At 45.3% G+C, this 22,988-nt stretch overlaps 1 long non-coding RNA gene across 6 annotated transcripts in view; it reads left to right on the forward strand.

Annotated features, from left to right (window-relative positions):
* LOC134513961 (uncharacterized) overlaps positions 1 to 21,664 on the forward strand; it is a 497,182-nt gene extending 475,518 nt beyond the window's left edge. For 3 of the 6 annotated variants that reach the window (XR_010070574.1, XR_010070573.1, XR_010070572.1), the window contains exons 11-13: positions 2,669 to 2,718; positions 3,236 to 3,293; positions 21,051 to 21,664. This is a non-coding gene — a long non-coding RNA (uncharacterized LOC134513961). Of the gene's footprint in view, positions 1 to 2,668; positions 2,719 to 3,235; positions 3,294 to 4,284; positions 6,022 to 21,050 lie in introns of those variants that run through there. The other 3 variants (XR_010070570.1, XR_010070575.1, XR_010070571.1) reach the window with 2 other exon arrangements.
* Positions 21,665 to 22,988: the final 1,324 nt, after the last annotated feature.

Genomic DNA, 22,988 nt, shown 5'->3' on the forward strand with positions numbered 1-22,988 from the left:
GGTGTTTTTTTTTATTATCATTTTTATTGCTGTCATGACAAATACACGGCTCTTCACGTTTGGAAGAACCCTTTACAAAAAGGCAGCGTGGCAGCACAGGACGTTCCTAGCCCTGTGCGTGGCAGGCGGTACCAGTACCGGCCTCCCGGCCGTGCTGTACCCCAGGGCAGGACGCGTTCCTGACTGTGCGAGGACAGGTCCCTCCGAACACTCCTTCATGCCTTCACCTCTCTGAAGCCCAGCGTGCCAGCAGGAAAGGTGGGGCTGAGGCAGCCCCTTCGGGTTACCAAGTCGTGCTCCTTGGGGCTGGGCTCTCTCTGTGTCGGTGGAGACGCTTCCCCTCCCGAGGCACCGTGCCTGCTCTCCCCTGTGATCAGCCCACAGCAGGTAACTGACACAGAGAAGTTAGAGAAGGTGGATCCTGCCCTCTTCTTCTAGAAATGGGATGCAAACCCATTTTTATAGGGCACCGAATCACTCTGAATGATAGCAATGCTCAGACCTTAACATTTTTGAGCTAGTATCTTAAACATAGAGAGATGGCTTTGTTTCTCAGTGCCCGAGCCAGTGAAGCCTCCCTGGAGCCATTCTGGTAACCCCTTTCCCTTCCAGCTATTTAGAGGTTCTTGAATATGCAAAAATATGCTGAAATTATCACCAGCAGTGATCATAAGCTCAGAGCTGAGTCCTCCAATCTGCGTCTGCTTGCCATCCTGCAACTTTAACTAGTTCTGCTACTTATTACTAATTAGCTACCAGCTAATAGAGCTAAGCTACCACTCTTGCAGCATTTAAGAGTTACATGCACATTAATGAGAATTAGCATTTGTCGACAGCCATGGTGGGAGTTGCCTGTCTATAGCATTTCAGGGGTCCCCATTGCTGTAATGTTTGATTGCCTCTTTCGGTAATTATAATTGACACTGAGCAAGTTTTTCATAGGTCTCCTTTGGCTGTGCAGAGCCAGAAGACGTATTGAGCTCTGTCTGTAGTGGAGAGAGGAGGCCAATAACAATATATTGCCCACTAACAGTCCCTTCTTGTCTCCACCCCTCTCACACAGGAGTCACACGACACAAGCCCAGCGGGATGGGGGCTCTGCTGCTGCACAGGAAGGTGGCCGCAGGGCTTGCCGGGACGGTGGCCCGAGGCTGCCCTGGCTCAGGACACTCTCGATTCACCCTCGCAGCAGAGCACTGGCCAGGCTGCGCAAAATGTTACTTTTCCGTGCTTCACTGTCCTACGTGAAAGTTTCACTACTTTTTTAGTATGTGGAGAACAATTTAGTCATTTTAACTTAAAGTCAATTGCCTTCTTCGTTTGGGAATATGAAGGTAGTTAAAATGCTAGCGAAATTCAGCACACCAGCAGTAAATAACTCTAGTGGGCCTTTCAGTGCCTATTTAAAAAAGGGTGCATAATCAGAATTAAAGCACTGGGGTTAAAAAGCGGGGAGAAATATAGGCCCCTTGTAACTCTTGAAGGGAATATGAGTACAGGGCTGGTGCTTCCTTAGGAATACCAATTGCCTGTTTGGAAAAAGGGGGCCTGGGGAATGCCCCGGCCTCCCTGGTCAGCTTCCCGAATCCATGCTGTGGAGAGAGGCACGTGTTCTACATCCAGCCTGAGGCTTCTGGCTCAGCTTTGCGCTGAAAAGGGAGCTTTTTCCATTTGCTACCGTGGAAAGGAAGCTGCTTTCACCCTCACCCTGAAGAAGATGAGCTATAGGAATATACAAGGGGCTCTTTTTATAGTTAGGGGGCCAGAAGGGGAAGCGGTGGTCATAAGCAGAGATTGGAAGTTGGCTTGTTAAGTAAATCTCAGGCTGTAGCTGGTTTTAATTTATTTTTTGTTTTATGTGCAGGAGACTGGGCCTTGCAGGCCTGGCTAATATCAAAGCCTGGGGTTTTGTAGATTTTTAATCAGGGTCCACTTTGGGGGGTTCTGCTTTTGGTGGTTGTAGATGTGTAGGGTTTTTTTGTTGTGTTTTTTTTTCTTGCTGCAATGTCTGGATTTCTTTAGTTAAACTTTTCCATTCTTCAGATTTGAGCCAAGTGACTGATTTCAAATTACCCAGCACTTTCCAGAGAGGGCTTTTTTTTATTTCGTTTTTTTTTGGTTTGGGATTTATTTTTATTTTTTTCCAAAGCGAACTTGCAGTCCAGTTTCTCTGAAAAATCATAGATGGCATCCGCAATCCTACCCCCTTGCCTCTCACTAATTTGGCATTCTTAGCACTGTCTAAATAGTTTATTATTAATCAAATCTATATGAAAGGAATTTTATATAATTTTTTTGTTTGTTTTGTCCCTCTGCTGGCAGGAAAAGTAAATCCCAAAGTATTTCAGCAGGTGCTATTAATATGCAAATAATGGAGAGTACACTAGGTCTAATAGACCTCCCAACTACATGGGAGGTGTCGCTGTTGGAGCAAATTAGCTTTCCGTAATTTGCATGCTTTTCACAGCCTCCTGGGATTATATTTTAGATCAGAGACAATAGAAGCATATGCTGTTAGTTTAAAATGTAACTAATTTTAGACTTTGAAATCATTTTAACCTAACTTCTTAGTGGTGTTAAACTGTTATTTGCAAAGAAACTTTTTACACAGCTTGTAATTTTCACGGCCTTTCTCTTCCCCCATTAACTGCTCCACCTCTCCTTTCAGGTTGCAAGTGAAGAAGGAAATCTTCCAGGTGGCTGCATCGTGAAAAACAGGTATTGCTCACAAAACCAAGTCCAGACTGTCCAAGTTTGATTCTGAGTCTGCGTTTAGGCCCTGATGGGGTCTAGATGGAGCTTTTTATGCCAAACTTTATGCCCCTTTGGCATCTCCATGACATGTAAATCCATCCAAAAAGAATGCTGTGGCCACTGCTGACCGCTCACACAGGGAGGAAGCTGCTTGTAGCACCACAAAATCTTTGCTAACCCACCAAAGCAAAGAGACACCGAGCTGAGGTGGCATGGATGCCCGTCGCACTTGCCTAGCCCCCACCTAGAGACAGAGTCTATTGGAAAAGGCTGTTTAAAACAAATGGAGAAAAAAGCAAGGATTTCAGTGCAGGTTCAGGCTGTGGAGTCAAACGTTATTGAACTGTACTGGCACATTATCAATGGCACTTTACAAATTGATATTGACAACAAAAATCATACTGTTGACATCTGTGGTTTGTGACGATTTGAATGATGGGGCATCAGCCGCCGTGCCTGAGGATTTGTGTCTTTACTTCAGGTGCTGCAGTGATCGCTTCCCATCCAAACATGCCGCGCTGCTCGACGGGACTGGCCAGGTAGGGAGCATACAGGTCAACCCCTTGAAACCTGTCCCTTATACCCCATGCCTGCTTCTGCCCCTCTGTCCTTGAGTGTTTGTTGAGCTGGTAGGGAATGGTTCTCCTGGCTGGCAGCACCATCCCGACCTCGGCTGCCCAATCCCTCCTGCTTTAAAGGACTGCAGCGAGAGGTTCGTTAGCGAAACAGCAGGTTTAGCTCATGCAGATATGCTTCAGCGACAAAGTGTAGTGATGTCGGCTGAGGGAGGCTGTGAAAGGTAGAGGGGCAGTCATTTCATTTTGTCTTTCTGCCAGTTGTCCCACTGCCCGGAGTATATGATTTGTGAGTTTCCTTTGGCACAGTTGCTCCTTTGCTCATGTATCTCTGTGCGGTGTTTCCAGGTCACTTGGTCTGCGGGGTGGTGGCCATCTTTTATTTCAAGAGGGATAGAGTTCAGGGGTAGGATCAGATGTGTGGAGGAGATGGCAGCCAGGCGGAGATCAAGTTAGCGTTGTCAAATTTATTTCTAGCGTTGGAAGGGTGAGCGTTAGGAAGAGAGAGTAAGGCTGAAAGATGTCCTTTGAGACAAGGCCAGGAAAAAAACTCTTGGGATGCAATTTTGGCCATACAGCAATGTGCGGTAAGACTCTTTGGAATTTTTGGGGCCACAACTTTGCCATCAGTGTTTTTATAACTACATTTCATACACACAATGTATGGAAAGACTTCATTTTCCAATTAAAAAAAACAAAAAGGGCAGGGCTTGATTGATGCTTGACATAATAGTATTGTGAGTTGTGATCTTAAAGAACTGTGTTCAGATGTGACCAATGCGCTGAACCCTGTGAAGGGGAAATCCCTTCCCAGCATGAACCCACTGGAGTTAGTGGAATTGCAGGCGCTTGTCGTGCAGACAGAGAATTAAACTATCGAGTTCATTCCCACTCCCAGAGGTGGCCGCGCCAATAAACTGTCCGTGACACAAATTATTTTCATTGTCAACAACAGGAGCCCGAGATGCAATGAGTGCTCTTTAGTGCCACACCAAGGTGCGTTCACTCCGGCATGTGATACTGCCATGTCCCACATGCTGTCCCCGGTGCCCCATCGCTCCTTCTGCCGGGGCGATCGAGCCCGGCGTCTTTACTGCATAAACTTCAAGAAGGTTAAGTTTTAAAATAACCGTTCCTGAGGCTGTAAGTAAACCGATGTGAAAGAAAAAAAGTGCTGTAATTGACTTGTGATAACCTCATTGAAAATGCTGGATGCTTTTTTTTCTCTCTCATCTCACCATAAATGTTTTCTAACATTAATACTGGTGACCTCTTGCTTCTTTTGCTTTTCTTTAATGGGATGTGGCTTGCCTATTATAAGGCTATGCATCGGAGCTGCAAAACAGTTGCTTTATTTAAAAAAAAAAGGGGGGGGGGGGGCTCTGATTACTCAGGTGTCGATACAGAAAAATGAGATGTTGTGCCAGATGGCTGCATTTGTGAAGCAGAGCGTAGTCAGAAGGAAAGTGGAAGGAGACAAGGCAACTGTACATCCGAAGTGTGAAAACATGATCAAAATACCTTCAGCCTTGTTTCACCAACACTGGATTAGGAGGCAACTGTGGTGAGATGCAAGCAAAGAAAAGCACGAGGGGATACTGTCTGGAAAACAAAAATGTCTTTCAGTAATGAACTGCTTGACTTCCTCCAGCAAAAGCTTAGAAGTTTAAAAAAAATCAAGAGACTTTGTTATTAAATGGAAGGAGTGTGAACCAGTAAGCCTCAGAGCACTGTATCTAGTGTCACTGCAAAATGCCACGTGCGGTAGAGTAAAATATTGATAGCAGGCTGTGTCACGGGCTTAGTTAGCATTATAGCAGGATACGCTGCTGCCAATCATCTGTAAGTAACCGCTCTCTCGGTGACACAGACAGGCAACAGCTTCGTGCCACGGCTGCAGATGTCCAGGAAGAGTTGTCTCGTAATGCGCGGGAGAGGCGTTACGTCCTACATCGGGCGCATTCACGTAGTTTGCTCCTTGCTTTGCCCACGCAAGCGATACCCAGGAGCCCGCCCGTCGGTGCTCTGGGTTAGGGTCTGCTCGCAGAGTTAGGGTGGTGGGCTTGTCGTAACAGTGCTGGCTGGTTTGTACCTCACACTCCTCTCATTGAGAAGCTTTAGTCACCTTTTGATGCCAGGGTAAAAGCTGAGCTCTTGGCTGGCCCACGGGTGGGTGCTGCTTTACACCTTTAGATACTGGAACGGATCCTGAGTACTTCCAGCTTTGCTGCCATGCCGCAGCTTTTGGCTGTTACATTATTTTGAATAATTTGTTTGATCTGAGATCATAAATCCAAATCTTTTTTTTTTTTTTCCATGCTTAAGCTGGCTCTGCTCAAACTGCTTTGTAGCTCCACACTCCTCCCTCCTCTGCGGTGTCCTAGGGGAAAAGGAGGACGTGGGCACAGGAGAGGCCAGTCTGAAAGCTTGGCCTCTGGTTCCCTCGGTTATAGCTTGGTTTACAAACTTTGTGGCACTTGGGTTTCATCACGAGAGTCTGAAATCTTAGTTTTCTTAGATCAGTTTGATGAGAACATCACAAGGAAAATCTGTGTTAATTTTCACCCAGACCATTCCCAGACACACAGCTTTCTCACCCTCAACCCCCAAAATGACTTCGACTTTTTGCAGGTACTTTCTAGCAATGAATTTCATCCAAATATATTGAAGGTAGGTTACGTTAGTAACGGCAGGTATAGAGAACGTGGCAGGAACATCCCTTGTCCTCTGATTCTTGTTCTGTTACTACTAAAGCTTCAATGTGAAAGTTTCATTCTTTTATTTTTATAAAATCTGAATTTAATAACTTTGGATCAAAAGTTTATTCTCCACGCCACAAAGATGGTTTTTTTTGTTGCAAACTGCATTGTCTTATTTGGGGAATGTGTTCACAATTGAGAAAGAATTGCCTTTATTAACAAATCAAAAGCTTACGCTGTCAAAACTGAAATCGTTCTACCTTTTTATGTGCAAATTAAAGCTTCTGTCAAACCTTCAGCCATGGTGCATTTAATTTGTGGAAATATAAAAATATCTGGCTTAACATTCAAATATTCTACATAAGGAAGGAAATATTTTTCAGTGATGCATTGCATTCAGGATTCTCACAAAATCAGATTTGCAAGAAATAAAGCGATGTTTTAACAGAATTTATTTTTCCCTGCTTTTGCCGAAGGTCAGGGCCGTACTTGAAAGCGTGTTTAAGTTATACAGGTGTTTGAGTATCTTGTTGGATCACAGCCTTTGGAAGTGAACCAAGCTAAATGTAAGTGTATCCAGGGCATGGGCGCTACATCCCCTGTATTTTTCCTTATTAAAGGGTCACGGCATTTTTTTTTCTTCCTAATTAGTGGCAAAGGTACTGAGAGACTTTTTACTCTAGATTCGGTAAAGTTAGGCAAAAACATAAAAGGCAACTATTGGTTTCACGGTGATAACTTGTGTTTTGCAAGGTCGTTGTAGAGAGGATAATATTCTGATTATCTGAAGTTGGGCACCAGTTGTATATTTAGGCTTCCAAAATAAAGACGTGCCTGTACCCCCCGCGGCGCCCGGGAGCTTGGCACTTCTGGACAGCCGGTACTGCGGGCCTTGGTTCCGCCGAGTCCTTCAGCACGTGCTTTATTTCAAGCACATGAATGAGGCCATTGATGAACCCTGACATTTTGAACTGGGTGTTCTGTTAGATGCTTAAATAGACATAAATCCTATTTTAAACAGCCAAATTTAGAAAGTATTTGGGGACAAAAGTGCCCTGAACCTGGCTATCTCTGTGGCACGTGGGCAGGCCACGAGGCTGACAGTCACAACCTGCATTAGTACAGGAGTTAGTATATAATACAAGTGGAGTCCTTGCGGCTGAAACCGGATTGGGTTTGATCTTAGACAGTCCACGCTCACCCGGAGTGTATGTCTGCCAGTTTCTTTCCCCTTTTTAGTGGGGATAACAGCAAGTTGTCCTTCCGCTGTGCACGTGGGCTTGTTGGGAGAACAAGGAAAACCCTGGTCTCTGACTGCAGCATTGCAAGCCTCCTGCAGAGCCTTCTTTTTTGTTGCGGTGAGTGTCTTTAGCTGTGTTTTGGCTTATTTGGTTTTTTTCTAGCATCTCTGCAGACTACTTCATGTTTAATTCCCAGCTCTCCTTCTGTGACCAGGGAGCTTTTACCATGGCTCTTTGAGAGGAAGGGTCCCGTCAAGGCAGGCTGCGTTTGCCCGGTGTTTTTTCCCAATCAGATATTCTAATATCTACTCCTGTCTTTGGGGAGGTTTTAATGGTGCCGAGTCCATTTTACCTCATTATTTCCAAGGCCTGAACCAGGGACATTTGCCCTTCTGCAGCGCTGAGAAGAGAATAAGTGGCTGTATCTTGAGGAGCAGTCTCATTCCCTGAAGTGGCCCATTCCCGGCTCTCAGGGCAGTGCATGCAATTATCCTCCCGAAAAGGCCACCTGAGCAGTGCATTAGTATTCGTGCGTGGAGGCTGGGATGTGCCCGTGAAATCACAGCACAGGTGTTGCGCTTCCAGCCACCTGGCCAGCTCTGCCGCAGCAACGCCCAAGCGCAAGAGTCCTTCCAGCCGTGCCGGTACTGTCTTGGCTACCCACTTCTCCTGTGCAGAGGGTACAAAAAATAGTTTATGAATTTTTTTTTCAATGTCAGAACTTTCTTTTGGGTGGTAAATCTTTGTCTCCGGGGATCCGGAGCACCCGCTCCTCTACTGCTTTTATGCCAATGTTGTTAGCAATGCATAATTCTAGCATCCTCATTTTTAAATCGTTTAGTTCTTCTGGGCCGTCTCTCTAAAGGGAGTTTCTACAGGCTGAATGTATTGAATTTGAAGGTGTTTATTACTGGTATGAGGCCATTAACCATAATTAACGGCAAGACAGCTATTGAGTCTGTGGGTTGTCCCGGGTTTTGACCGTGTTCTCTTTTCATATCCACTCCCCAGCATGAATTATATGATCTTCATATTCTGCCTCTCACCATTAGAAACCAACAAAGTGGTTCGGGTTGGGATCTCCTATTTCAGGCCATAAACATATGATCCGGCCACCCCATAAAGTACATTCCTCCAGCTTACTGCTTTCCCTGAATTCTCAACTCTACCTGTGGCGGAGGTGGGGTCTGGTCCCTCCAGCTCGTGAAAGTCCTGCCCGGCAGATCTGTGAGGCACAATGCAAATCACTCAAGTGCTGAAGCTTCACCCAGACCAGTGAGTTGGGCCTCCGTGCCGCAGTCACGACTTCCTTGGTTTCTGCCAGGAGCCTGTAAAACGGTGGAGACTGAGCTGTCCCCATGACCCCCTTCCGTGCAAGGATTCAGGGAAAGAGGTCTCCAGACCCCGTGGTTTGCTGGCGGAAGGGCTGGTGGGAGGCAGGGGCACGGGGGTGAGTACGCTGGTACGCCAAACGCCGCCCTGCTGCCTTTTCCCCAGGCAGGAGTGCTTTAGCCTCCTGTACTTGATACTTTAATTGGCCTGTGTGCAAGCTGGACATCTCTCTCTTTATTATTGTTATTATTATGCAATCAGACACTACTTAATTAAAGAATGTGCTGGGGATGCACTATTTATACAGAAACTATGTACACTGAAATCCATTTTCTCCATGGTGATTGCTGATAATGTGGTAAGCTCTGCTTTGATTCATTAGTATAGCAAAAGAGATATTCAGAATTATTTGGTATAATTCACAGCACTTCAGAATGCATATATTTTCATAATACTCTAAATCTACTGCTTGTGCTGGTAACTCAAGCGTGCAGTGACTGCTTTGCCATAGCACTGTCATCTTAAAATTGTGGTCGTGCCATTTTTCCATTGTAACTGGCCAGCCTGGAGGCCCGTCTAGCACGGCATTTGTGGTGAGTGCCCGCTCTGCAGCGATGCGGCTGTTTGCAAAGCTGCTCCCGAGCTTGCTGAGGAGCACGGGTGCCTCCAGCCCCCGGCCTCGCAGCAGCCCCCGACACCAGGGACACCCCAGTGAAAGCCCTGCAGAAGCCTCCAGGATGGAGGGACTCCCTCCTCTGCCCCCAAGCTGAGAACGTGTTTTCCAAAGTGACACTCAGAAAATAAACCTTTGAGTAATTTGGTTTCTTGGGTTGAGAAAAAGAACCACCGTGTTAATTAGTTCATTTGATTTAGGAGATTGTTTTTTAAGATTTCTTTCGATAAAATTTTGTGCTGTTTCTACTCTGCTTTTTTCCTGGCAAGGTGAGTAAGCAAATTTAGGATTAGCAATGACTCACCAGTGTCTCCCCGCCCGTTTCACACTCATTCCTTTCTTGCCGTCCCGGGAGCCTCCTGCTGCTGCGCTGGCCTGGGCCCCACTTCAGCTCATCCAGCGCTGGCCGAGCCTCCAGAGACCTCTCCCTCGCAGTCGCCCGAACAGCCGGCACCGTCCCGTCAGAGTCTCTGGTTTTAAACACCGCTGTTGAGGTAGAGCCTCAAAAACTCCTTCTAGGCAATGGTAACCTCTGGCAACAGGAAATCTTTATAATTTCAAAATGTGGGTTCAGGTTTTTTTACAAAAATTTGGACTGCAGTTTCTGACAGCCATGTAAAAATTTTCCAGCCAACCAGCACGTGCGTTTAGATCTTGGCACCGCCCCCCTCACAGCAGAGCTTGTCCGCGACACCGTTGGAGACAGGACTGAAAAATATCCCTACCTAAGTGATTCAACTTAGCATTACACACCTGAGACCATCACGTGGGATATTTTTTTTCGTTTTCTTCCCTCGCCCCCACGGTGCTCTGAGCACTCCGCGTCTCTCTCTGCCTTTGTTGGGCGCCGCAGTGTATTTGCACACCTCGGGCAATCAGCTGCATAATTTAAATGTCCAACTGGAGTTGCTTGGTGACCAGGGTTTTCCTTTTAGTGTCGCAGATTAAAACGTTCAAATTGTTATCTGAAAAATCTTTATTTAGCCTTGCTGGGTCTCTTTGCCTGTACCTGGAAATGTGATCAAACAGCCTTTTCCTTCAGTTTTCAGCTGCTTCTGCCTCTAAACCCGAGGTGGGACACGTAGCTGATTCACCCAACTCAGTTCCCTCTAACCAGTTAGAAGCTTTTAAACTAGTTGTCTGAAAAATTTTCACAGCAATTATCAGAGAGAATCATTTACTAATGAAGAGCTGTTCTCATTGCTGAGATTCCCCTATGCATATATTTGCTTCTCTGTCTAAACATCTGAAATGTTTGGGAAAAAAATTTAAACGTGGCCAATGACTGCATTTAATGCACAAGATTTTGCACCTCTGGGCTCGTTATTTGCAGCTCTGTCATGTTCCTTTCTTGTACTGACCTGAAGAAGAGGATTTTTTTCCTTATCTGATGAAAGGGTTGTCTGTCATGGTGTGGTTATTGCAGCACAAAATATTGCCTAAAACTTGACCCTGAACAAATTTTGTCCAAGGACAGTTTACCCCAGAATTCCAAAGGAGAGGAAAACCTCCTCATTCTAGCCGAAGGAGCGAGCTTGTTTGGGTATATAAAGCTGGGATGATTCTAAAAATCCTTCTTTGGGCCTCAGTTTTAAACGCCCTCAGCCTCTGATCTCGGCTGAACCTATTTTTCTCCTGGTATTACTCCACTGAACTCCATCGCGTTAACATGGATTTTCATTGACGTGCCATTCAGAATTTTAAAAAAATACATGTATTAATCATTGTGCGGCTTGGGAAAATTTAAAGTTACTTTCAGCCTTATCAAATGATGCTGTTCTAAAACCCCGTCCGTAACCTTGGCGCTCAAAGAAGGGCCTTGTACCGATTTCGGTGGCCGCCGCGCCAGGTCCCTGCCCAGCGGAGGGTTTTCAACGATGCTGGTTCTTTCTGTCCCGCACTTGCCGGCTGCGGAGCTGATCCACCTCCGTGCACTCGAGAGTCCTGCAGAAAAGCTGGGAGAGGCGTTCAGCTTCAGCAGTGCAGGGAGAGCAGGGGAACAGCACAGCACGCTCAGAGCTTTTTAATGGCGTTGGTTCTTTTATTTAAGAAGCCAGTGAGTACAAAAAGTAAATAAACGTTTACAGTTTCTTTTCAGCTGGGCTGAATAGATCCCAGCACGATCTGTACCCCCTCTCGTTGTCCTTCCACAGGTCTGACTGCCTTACTCTTTCCGTGCAGTGTGGACTCCGACTGCCCTTGGTACGATTGTGTTTGTGTTCAATGGCTGTTGCCACCCATAAATGGGAATAATTTGTAATGAACTAGGACCGTCACAAATTTCACATCCCTTTCCATTCACATTGTCCATGAACAGACTGATTTTTTTTTTTTTCCATTAGACATAATTAATCCCAAAATCATTTGTGGAGAAGGATAATTTTTTCCTCCCTATGTAGTTAGTTCAAAGGTAAAACACAGCGTTCGTGCCGTAGAGACCAGGCGCGCCGCGCGCGTGTGCTGGTACGTGGCGCTATTTCTTCTCCTTGATTGAATGAATGTGACAAATGAAAGTTTCTTCATTTAAGAAAAATTATCTGCTAGTTATCTGTGCTATTCATTCAGAATTTCTTTCCGCAAATATTTCTAAGTGTTCTGGTTCACTCACCGTATCAAGCCTTGTACTCACTATAGCTCCGTCTATTAAAATAGTTGTTATTAGAATAGCTGGAGAAAGTGAATGCAACCCCTGGCCCCCTTAAATTCACAGGCAGTATTTCATACGGAAGCTACAGGATTATTATTTTTTAAAATATGGAATTCTCAATTAAGGGCTTAATTATAAAATATTTACTCATTCTGCTGACTACTTAGTGAGCCAGTGCTCCTGGGTCCTTTAGGAGCAGTTACCTGAGTAAACGTTCACCATTGTAAACAGGAACCTTCACTCTGGTGCCTACTCAAGAGCTGTAATAAAAACCCGAACCTAAATAAATCCTGTCCAAACCCCTTTAATGTCGAGTGTGTGAGGCAGCTCTACACAACTGGCCAGAAGAGATGACTGGCAAACCAGTCCCAGTGGTTTATTTGTCAGAGGGACACAAAGCCAAAAGGGGTCTGTTTGCTCACGCTCACGAAGCCCAAGGTGACAGCACTTCGGCAGAGCTGCGCCGGGACAGTTACGGGCCAGGACGTAGGGAGGCCGGGGCGTTGCATTTAAGCATCACTGAACACAAACCTACAGCCCAGCCTGGTTCTAAAACGTCATCTAAAGTAAACCCAGAGCCAAATGCCCTCTTCGTACTCCAGCTCTTTCTAACTAAGTGTTTTTCCAAGTAAGCTATAAATAATTCAAATAATTCAAATTCAAATAATTCAAAAACCCAATGTCCAGACCCTGAATCATTTCCTTGCTTTCCAAAAAATACTTTGGCAATGCTCGAGGTCTCCAGAACGTTCACAGCGAGCTTCCAAGGTGAACCACGGGAGTGTTCACATAGAGTAGGTGGATTTCAGCTCACATGTGCTGTACATCCTTAGCTTAGCCTCCAAACTTCATCAGTGCTAGAGTACAGTGCTTCAGTTAAAAATAAATTGAAAAAAGAAGGAAAATCAGAGCAAACTGTAAAGCAAACTGTAAGTGAAAGGCTTGCTTTGGCTCAGGTGCCCAGTTAGCTTTACTTTAACTTCCCCACAACAGGATTTACATGCAATTTTTCATGCCAAGCACAAGTGTCCTCTGTATCCTGAAGCTATCATGTTGATTCAACAGGAAGAAGAGGTACCGCAAAATGAGTATCAAGTCTATATTCATACCGGGACATCAAGGGGAAAAGAGAAAGTCAATTTTAGTATTACCGTCTCAGCAAAAAGTAACCATTTTTTCACACAGTCCGTTTAAAGTTCAGCTCTTGTGTTGCAACCTCAAATCCCCAGGGTGTAAATGCAACAGCTTTCCCACATCTATGTGTGCGTGGTTGCTCTGAGTCGCAGTGTGGGATGCTCTGACCGCTGGGTTGTGGCAGGAGCGATGCCTCTGTTGGGCTGGCTTTGTCCCCCGCGATGGCACCCTGCTGTACTGGGCACTCTGGGCGAGGGGTGTGCGGAAAAGCCGCCTCCGGAGCAAAGGCAAACACAAACCTCTGCCTCTGCCAGCCCAAGTCATTCACCTTCAGCTGAAGCACTGCTGTTCTTCGCCACTTCTTTCTGAACAAGTACTCTGCTCTGCATTTAACAGAACGTGTCTGAAATACAACATTTTCAGGTGAGGGGAGGAAGAAATTTGAAGTTCCTTGAAGTTCCTATGAAAGCCATAAATAAACAAACCGGGTGTGGTATTCAGTTACCTCTCTTTCATTCCCCCCCCCCGAAAGCACTTTCCAGATGGATTTTCCCCAAGATGTTAATATTGTGCTGGTTTTAACGCTGATTGAAGCAAGGTAGCAAGTGGTTATTACAGGCCTGACATGCCTGTTCTGCCAAGAAACAGCATGAGCTTTCAACTCAGAAAACAAGGTGAACTTTGTTGTTTAATCAATCTGCTTTCGCCTGCCTGGGCCAGGTATGCGCGTTCATGCTCACAACGGGGATGACTGTTAATTTATGATCAGCTTATTTGTATTTTTGTTAGTCGAGGCCTGGTTTAGGTGGGAACAACGTTCAACCCAAAGATTTTTTTTTTTTCTGGGTGAAAAAAAAGTTTTTCTTTTGAAGAACTTGTCTGCTGGCAGCGTCCGCAGCAGGTCTTCCCTTTTCCCCCTTGAGCGCCTTGAGAAGATGGCCAGCAGCTCACGGCTGCCTGCGGCCACTGCCTCACCAAGCTCATTGCCTGGGGACTCCCTGCCTGAGGACCCGCTGCTGAAATAGCCGAGGTTTGGGGCCATTTTCAGCGATTCTCAGGGGTAGTAAAGTTGGTCATACGGCTCTTGCCTCAGTGTCCTGGCTTAAACCCCGCCTGAGAAGGAAATCATTCTTTCACCTACCGTTTTCTCTGTCACTTGCCTTTGTTTCCCTGCAGCGTGACTAGGTGTAATGGCAGGGCAGCTCAGGGCTGTTTCCTTCTGGCAACCTGTAGCCATGCCGTCTGCTTTACGTTAACCTGTCCCTACAACAGCAAAAAAACCGGAGCGATAGCTCAGCCTTTAACAGACGGTTTGCTCTCTTGAGAGCCTGTCTCGGATACACGGAGTCGGCAGTTTGCCTGTTCACAGAGCTGCTCCTGAGCATGAAACAAGACGCTGAAGCATTTTAGCCAGAGCCGGACAAAGGCAATGTTCCCATTTTCTGCTTCTCGGAGTGTATCTGCAAACGAGAAGCACTCTTCAGGTGTTCCTGTTCCAGCCTCTTCACTGCCTGACGGACTCAGAACTAACCCATCGGATCAGCGTCCGGAATACAGGTCCCTGTCAATATAACGTGATGCGGAACCAGCACTGGAAAATGGGATTGAAAGGATGGTAACAGGGTGTACGTTAATTCGGTGGATTTTGCCTGAGAAATAATGTGTAAATTAAAGCGTTACTCAGAAAGGTGTGCACAGTGCTTAAAACCAAACCTGTAATGCTCAGAGTGCAAACATCTCTGTATTCTATTTCAAATGCTTCATTTGTTCATTTTCAGTCAGTATTCTTTCTTTAAAACCAAGGCCTGTTCAGTGAAAACCGTGGTGTTAAGATGTGTGTGCTTGTAATTTGCGCGCGTGTAGGCCCGTGATTGTTCATACCGCTAAAGCAGGCAACACAGCGAGTGTGTTCAGAACAGAGTTACTCTTTTGGCAAGGCATTCATATTTAGGGGTATGAAAACTGCTCAGCAGCCCTAAGAAAAAAATTTCAACAGGTTTTTGTTTCCATATTTTCCAGTTTTACACTCCTCAGTTACAGGCCCATGCCAAAAAATGTCTTCCGGTGTCTTCTGAGAAGAAAAACCCTAGAAACTGACGGAAAGCCCACTCTCTGGGAGCAGAGGCTTGGACTGTCCGCTAGTAGGGAGGTATATACAAAGACTCACATTAACTAATAGCAAAGTACACCCGCACTTCTGAATTGCTTTCTGTTTTCAAATTCTTGCCATCTACGCAGCACGGCAGCACGAGCTATCCTCACATACTGAGGCCTGAGAAAACAGTTCCGAAGGGCCAAAAGAAGCAAATAAAACGTATTTGTTGTTATGACTGACCTTAGGCATACAGTGTGTGGAGCTGCGGGTGTCGCACGCCGAATCGCTGATGATAAGTGTGGTGATAACTGGTAAGACTGTGCTGAACTACTGTGAAACAATTCAGGTAGTCAGCAAACAGGGCTAATTGCTAGTTTGGGGGATATTATGGGTAATTTACTGCCCACTGAGGGCTTCTACCTAAAAATAAGGTTTTTTTTTTTTTTTTTCCTCTCCTTTGGACAGGACCTGCATGTTAATGTAGAATTCCTGATGCAATTATATGTGAAGAGGACATTCAGATGCACTTCCATAAATGCCCTTCTGCGTCTCAATTACATTAACTGTCTTCATAGGTCCTTTGACACAAACCATATTCTTTTTTTCAAAATAGGAAATAGGCATTGAGCTAGACTTTGCTGTTATCCAAGATGTCTTGATCAAAGGTCTGAGAGCAATACGATAAACACAAGAAAAGAAACTACTGGTGGTTTCCAATACAAACTAACGGGGAAGTGTCAAGTGAGCAGATACTGACAATTCGGCCCTGAAACCAAATGTTCCTGTGTGAAACTCCGCCTTTGAGAAGGAAGAATAAATAACCACAGAATGTTTGGGCTGTAATTACTTCATTTAAGAAAAAAAGTTAAAAAAAAAAAAGTGCTGAATTCCATTTGCTGAAGTCAAGACATTAATATTTTTGGCATGTAAAGATGTAAACCAAATGTTTAAATGAAATGTCATCCCCTGGGTTCACATTTGCCCATTGAACTACGGCACAAACCCTCCACAGACCTTCATACAATACACATTTTTCAGTTCATTGAAGAAGGCCCCTGCTGCTTCTCAAGGAAAACTAACTTGCAGAAGCAAAATAAATAGTGGCCTCGCAGTGTAGCGGCGGAGCCTCGCAAGCACAGATGTGTAGCATTGTCGGCTTTTCAATCAGATAAGGAGTATTCAGACATAATCACTCCAGTGTCTGGGACACGTTGCATGCTGCCGAGCTGCCCAAGTATGGCCTGACAGACACATCCAGCGTGCGCGCAGGCGAAATGGCAACAAGCTGACAGTATTTCATAACAGTCCTGTTATGGCTAGATAGGCAACTGTTTGTGTAATGTAGCTGCGGCTTTGAAATAGCTTCAGAAACGGGGACACAAACGGAGCTTTGTGAGTAGCTGTCGAGGATGCCGTACCTGCTGCATGATGGTATCGGCCGAAGGGGCGTCCTTGGGGTGCCGCGACTGCGCTGCGCCGCACGAGGCATCGCCCGAAGCCTCCGGCTGTCCCTTCGGCTGCCAGTCCGGTGAGCGGGGAGGCTCCTGTAACAGAAAATAATAAAAAATTAAATAAATAAGTGTGTGTGTGTGTGTGTGTGTGTGTGTATGTATATACACATATGTGTATATATGTGTGTGTGTGTGTGTATATATATATATCCCCGCATGTTTAGCTGTGGGCCCTGGGCCTCGCTGGAACATGGTGCACGAGGGGTTACCAGTGCCTGCTTTTAGACAAGCTGCCTCTAAAACACTGCAGAGAGTGCGTTTAACCCTGCAGAACTATGGCTCGCTGCGCCTGTGGTACTCCTATTAGGACATACAAAGTATCTCAGCACGGGAAAATTTAACTTACATGCAACACATGATTTTTAAGTAAAGAAATATTGATGGGGCGGGGGAACAAGTATTTTTTTAGCTCTAATTTATGGCTGAGCAGCTTCATTTTAGTTACTTCATGAGAATATTTTAAACCATGCCTGCATAATATTAAAATAAGTTAAAATGTATGTAAAATTTATGAGAGCGTGTCAGGTGCAATGCTTGATAAAGTAAGTTTAATGCTTCAGAATTTTTTTCTTCGGGCAGAGAAAGCTGAATCCTGCAATTCTAGGTTACAGTATAATTTTAGAAACTCTGTTCCATTATACCATTCTTTTATTAATGAGCTCCAACCCAATTTAACGAAAAGAGGTAAATTCCTGAAGAGTTTGTGGAAAGGCCTCAGCAGGTTGGAAGGCATGAGCGTGTGATAAAAGAGGGTATTTTCCTGCTGTTCATACGATATAGCCAATTTTATAAAAACACAGAGGAAATCAATTTACAACAAACTTCGTAAGTGTGCCTCGTCAGCGCGGGTTTGCTTCTGGAAACGCTGCCTCGCCGTGAGCAAACAAAAGCTTTGGCAGCTGACGGGGGCCGTACAGCACTTGGAACACTCCTCCTCTACCGGGGGTGTGGCACGGTGTCTCGTCGTGTGACACTCCCAATTATCGTGACAGAGCTAAATGACAAAGTCCTGTCACCCCACGGAAGATTCAGAGCAGCTCCTTTCCGTTGTTCTGCCTGGTCACGGGAGCACCGCTGAAGCGGCACAAAGGCGCGCCAGGCGCCGCAGACGGGGGGTGGCTGCATACTGCTCCGGTGCATTAAAAATTCAGCTCCTCGGCAATACTAAATCTGAATTGACTTCCATCAAACAGAAACTTAGCATATCTCATTCTTCCATTATAAAATATTGACATCAGAAATAGCGACTCCTGAAATGAAGATTATAGATGAACACTATGTGCTCGGTAATTATCATTTTTGTTCTTTGTTATTATTCCTTTCCTCCGAGGATTACAGAGGCTGTTGCAAACAGTAATGAAGTCAGCACGCAACGCCAGCGTAAAGCACGCTGCAAAGTTATTCCTTCCCTCATTCTAGGTGAGGGAAGCGAGGCAGCGGGAGGAGGGTGATTTCCCAGGCCAGACTGCTCCGCGAGTGGGCCAGCCCTCCGTCTCACGTCTTAATCATCGTCCCTCCTGATGAGACCTTCCGTGCCATCTTGTTTCCATCTTCTTTTGTTCTGCCATGTCCCTAGTTTTTTTAGGTCTGTACTGGGGCTCTGAGCTATTAATATCAATGACAATTTTTGTCACCAACTAAACGGCCAGGTCACAAACGCTTTCACTCCTGACAGATCCACTGCCCTGTCTTGTAACATTCTCAAATTACCACAGTACTAAAAAAAAATCCAGTTAAAATTACAGTTACATTCATTTAACAGCTGTCCGTTCCTCCAGCCCCTTCGTGAGGCTTGGCACCTAAAGCAGGAAGAGCTCCACCTGCACTAGGAGAACCCTTTGGGTTCCTGCCTGTGGAGGTGGCACGCCGCTCGGGATGGCTTCCCAACAGAAGAGCCATCTCCTCACTCCCCTGAAAGTCAAACTTGGCCAATTAAGCCGTTCCTGGCTGGCATCTCTCTCTTGGGTAATAACTCAGGTATCACGCAGCTGGGCGGCCTCGTTGGCAGGTGCTCGCTGAACATTACCTCCACGTAGTCTTGAACCCTGCCTCGTCGCCTACGGACATTTTCGAGGCGTGTAATATATACAGTGTGTGACACCTGATACCGTATCTGTCTCATATGCTTCTTACAAGAATCAATCTAAATCAATAAATTGTCCACCCTCCTCATGCAGTATTTGCAGAGGTTCAAAGACAGGACCAATTACTCTTAAGGTTGAATTGTCAGGTGTCAGATGAGAATATAGAAGTTGAAGCATTATATTTAGGAACAGATTTATTTAGAAGACCTGAAGAATTTGCTTTGCTATCAACAGGTCTATAAACAGAGCTTTTATGGTACGTTCTGGTAGGAACTGATGCCCTGCAAAATGATAGGGGGGTTGGTTTTGTATTTTTCTTTCTTTTCTCTCCTTTTTGCACAGTTCAGATCATATAGGTGCCTGATAAAGAAGGAAAACACACAGCAAGCTCACTGAAGTCACGGCAGTAAAGCTCCTGACCTTGAAGAGCTTTTGGTCCCAACCCTTCTTGCCAACCACGGTGCCTTTTTGCTACCGAATTTTCTAGGTGGAGATGTAAATTCCCTACGCTTCATTTATGTATAATATATACACAGCTTTATCATGCATTCAGTCTCTCGGTTCCGAAAACGAGCCCCAGGCCAGCCTCACAGGTCTAAAGATGCCACGTGAACATCTTTGTCCCTGCCAAAACCACAACACACGCATACCACAGCTTAGTAGACTCGCACAAGATGTCCCCAAGTTTAACAGTTCTCATCCCGGAATACCAAACCCCTTCCCTTCGCGCTCCCGACAGATCAATACGCATTCTTATTACGTGCTCGGATACTGCCATGATAGATATCAGATTTCTGCTCATGCCAAAATTTCAGCGAGCTGGTCCCTTGGGTATTTACGCTTGTGTACTGTATTTAACAACAGCCCATTCAAAATGCTCGCAGCTCCTAGGAATGAAATGCACATAATTTAGGAATAGCTGCCTGGCTATTCAGGCATCATGCTGTGTCAAGGGAAAATTAAATCTCTGTCTCCCCCACCTCTCTTAAAACAAACCTGTCGTTTGCATCATATTTTGGGGAGCCACATGGAAGTTTCATAAAGAGAAAGTGAGCACGGCTTTTTTCCTGTTTAATGGTACTCCTCCCCATTAATGTTCCAAAATGATACAGTGGTTTAAAAAAATGGTCTCAGCATGCATGCATTGTATCACATTAAGAACTCAGGATTTTCTAGGCACTGCACAGCATTAATTACACTGAGCATGCTGCAAATTTAAATTAAATGATATGCCATGTTCTGTTGTAAATATCAAAATGGATTGCAAGATACAGCCCCGTATTTGTTTCTGATTGGCATTTGTGCACTGAACAGGATCAGAAAATCTCCGATATAGCCTTTTTTTTTCGCTTTATGAGCACCTGATGTAAATGCACTTTTTTCCAGGGGTACCTGACGGAACAGTTACAGGTCAGAATTCAGTGCTAGAAAAAAACCCTCCCTCAAAACCCATAATAGAACAAAAAAGGCTCTCTCTGCCTTCATTCCCCCCCCAACACAACAGAACAAAAATATGCTGCTGTCCCCCCCACCAAGTATTTACAATCCCGGGAAGGGAGGGACACCGAGAGGAAAATGCCGCGGGAGGGGGTGCGGGGGGCAGTATGTGGGGCTGACGCAGGTCAGTATGAAAGAAGTGGCCCTGAATTTGCCATGTGGGTCAGGGACGCAGGATGGCAGGCGAGCAAACGCGGTGCAGGCTTCAAATCGGGGGCTGCCGGCACAGCTGGAGTTTAGGGTGGGGGAGGGAGGGGTGAGCTGGGCTTGGGACTGTCTCCTCTCTGTTATGCGGGAAGCTTGAGCTGGTGATTCGATGAGAAAAAGACAATGGCTGAAAAGAATGTGAGCAACAAACAGCAGGTCTATTAGTATTTGAATTCTTTTTCTTAACACAGGTATTTTCCATTCCCGTGTGAATTTATGATCTCAGATTGAATTGTCAAGATCTCGCCAGCCTCTGCCCTTAAACAACTGGCTGAGGCGGATGCCTATGTGATTAAATACTAAACAAATATTTTAAAACTCTGCACGTCTGAGAAACGATGGCATTTAGTTAATTGTATAGAGAAGGCATTTTTTTAAAAGTCTGTATTTTAAGGGCTTATTTAAGGTCTTTATGAAATGATTAGCCCTGCGCTGAGAAGGCCGAGTGAGCGCCAGTCTGAATCGGCACAAGGGTTTGAGGCATAAAGGAGGCACACCGTAAAAGGATGGCTGGGGACACGCAGAGACACCGACATCTTCAAACCCAGATCCCCCTATGCTTGCTAAATTATCTTACCTTTTCTGTGTCTTTTTCTTTTAGGACGTAACTCCAGTTTTCCTGACCGATTATGCAGCAGTCCCCTGTGTACGGGGAGTATACCTAGGAAACGAACAAACTCCCAAAACAAACAAGGATGGCCGGGTCTACCCCAGAACAATGAATGGACATTAAAACCAAGCTCAGGATACCCCAACCTTGTAAAACTTCTTTCTCAGATCTTCTGAAGAGGAAATTCCTCAAGAGTCGTCCTCAGCTAGTCTGAAATACGCGTCTCTGGGTCAGGTTGTGCATGGTGTTCTTCTGAGAGTGTCTAGGAAAGAAAGGCTGTCCAGCTGGGCCTGCTGGGGAGCAGTTAAAATAATATCTGTCCCAGACCTTTTCCCAAGCTTTTAATGGACTTCTTCAAGTGTCTCATTTTGGTATGATGCAGGAAGTGGCTGGTGACAACAATAAAACCTGATGTATGACCGTCAGATGGTTGTTCATTCTTACACCTGGCAGCGACGCCTCGCTGCCACCATGGTGGCATAGTTGAAGACACGTTTTTCCCCCAGGAGCTGCGAGGATACACCGAAGGGTGCCTAACTCTCTGCTACGTCCAGAATGACACAGGTGATGGTCAGCCAGGTGAGATGGACACCATGAGACGACCCCTTTCCACAAGCAGCCTGACAGAAACAGGTGGGAGAGCAGCTGGCCTTCAGCTCTCTCCCCACCTTTCAGCACTTGCAAAAAAAAAAAAAAAAAAAGAAAAGGCAAAAAAAAAGCAAGCCAAAGATAGTTTATGTGCAGCTCAGGAAGCTCTCAGAAATGAATGTGTCGGTGATTTAATAACACATCTACACAAAACGACACTTCTCCTAATATTCACTGAGAGAAAGAAGGCAGAGCAGTGTGGGGCCATAAACAGCACACAATGCATTACTATTGCAACAACAAACAGCTAAACTACCAGGTATTTATTTTTCAATATGCGCAATTGTTGGAGGAGAATGAAAATTATTCTTTGACACTCTGACGGAGCCGTAGAAAGCCCTGTGCTTCCCCCAGCTCCCATGGTCCTGACAAGAAACAACTCACAAATTCTAATAAATAGAAAATAGAAATAAATACCTTAACTATATGGCGTAGGGTTTTGAATGGCTTTCTGAATCGGAAAGTGCTGCTCGTACGTCTTCGTTACTCCTACACTCTGTAATGTTGGCTCTCCAAAAGTCAGAGACAAAGTGAGATAGATACTACAAGGATCACAGACACTACACTGGGAAACCAAGTATCAGTGGTACATCCAGATTTATGGTAGGCGATGGCAGTAAAGTGAAAGCAAAACTGTTTGCACAGGCTGTACTCTTGCCCATTACTGTGTATTTGCCCTTTTTTCCTGCTTAGCTACAGCTGAAAGAATGGAAAATTGTACCTTATGTACAGTATTAGGAGACACTTTGTGATGGTAAGGTCAATCAGACCAGTTTACCTGCTTGAGGTATTTATGGCACAATCACTCAGTGGCTTTAAGGAAAGGTTAGATACATTTATGGGAAAGGTATTTTGCAGAAGCCTTCCTGTTTCACAGAGGTCTTGGACAAAATGACCCAGGAGGCCCCTTCCCAGTCTATCAAATGTGGTTCCCTGATTGATGCTGTTTCCCCCCCCCCAAGTCTTTTCAAAACACTGTTATAAAATTTAATACGATACACTATATAACTTTAACACAATGCCTTATAGGAAATGGTTAGCTGGTAGCACAGGAGCCTCGTGCAGAAGGAAGAAAAGAGGAAAAAAGAAATTGCCGTGCAGTTTCTCTGCCCAGGCGTATCGACTATAACATTTTCACTCGTTCTTAGTACGGACCCTCAGCTGCGCAGGGGGACACCAGTCCTGGAGGCATAAAAGTAACCCAGACTGTAGTAGTATTGTTCCAGAAAAAGCCAGCAAGGCCTGAGGTAATATTTTATGCTGTGCACTAAGCATTCCCTC

Source organism: Chroicocephalus ridibundus, chromosome 3 (assembly GCF_963924245.1).
Source record: "Chroicocephalus ridibundus chromosome 3, bChrRid1.1, whole genome shotgun sequence".
In the NCBI taxonomy this organism is placed as follows: Eukaryota; Metazoa; Chordata; class Aves; order Charadriiformes; family Laridae; genus Chroicocephalus; species Chroicocephalus ridibundus.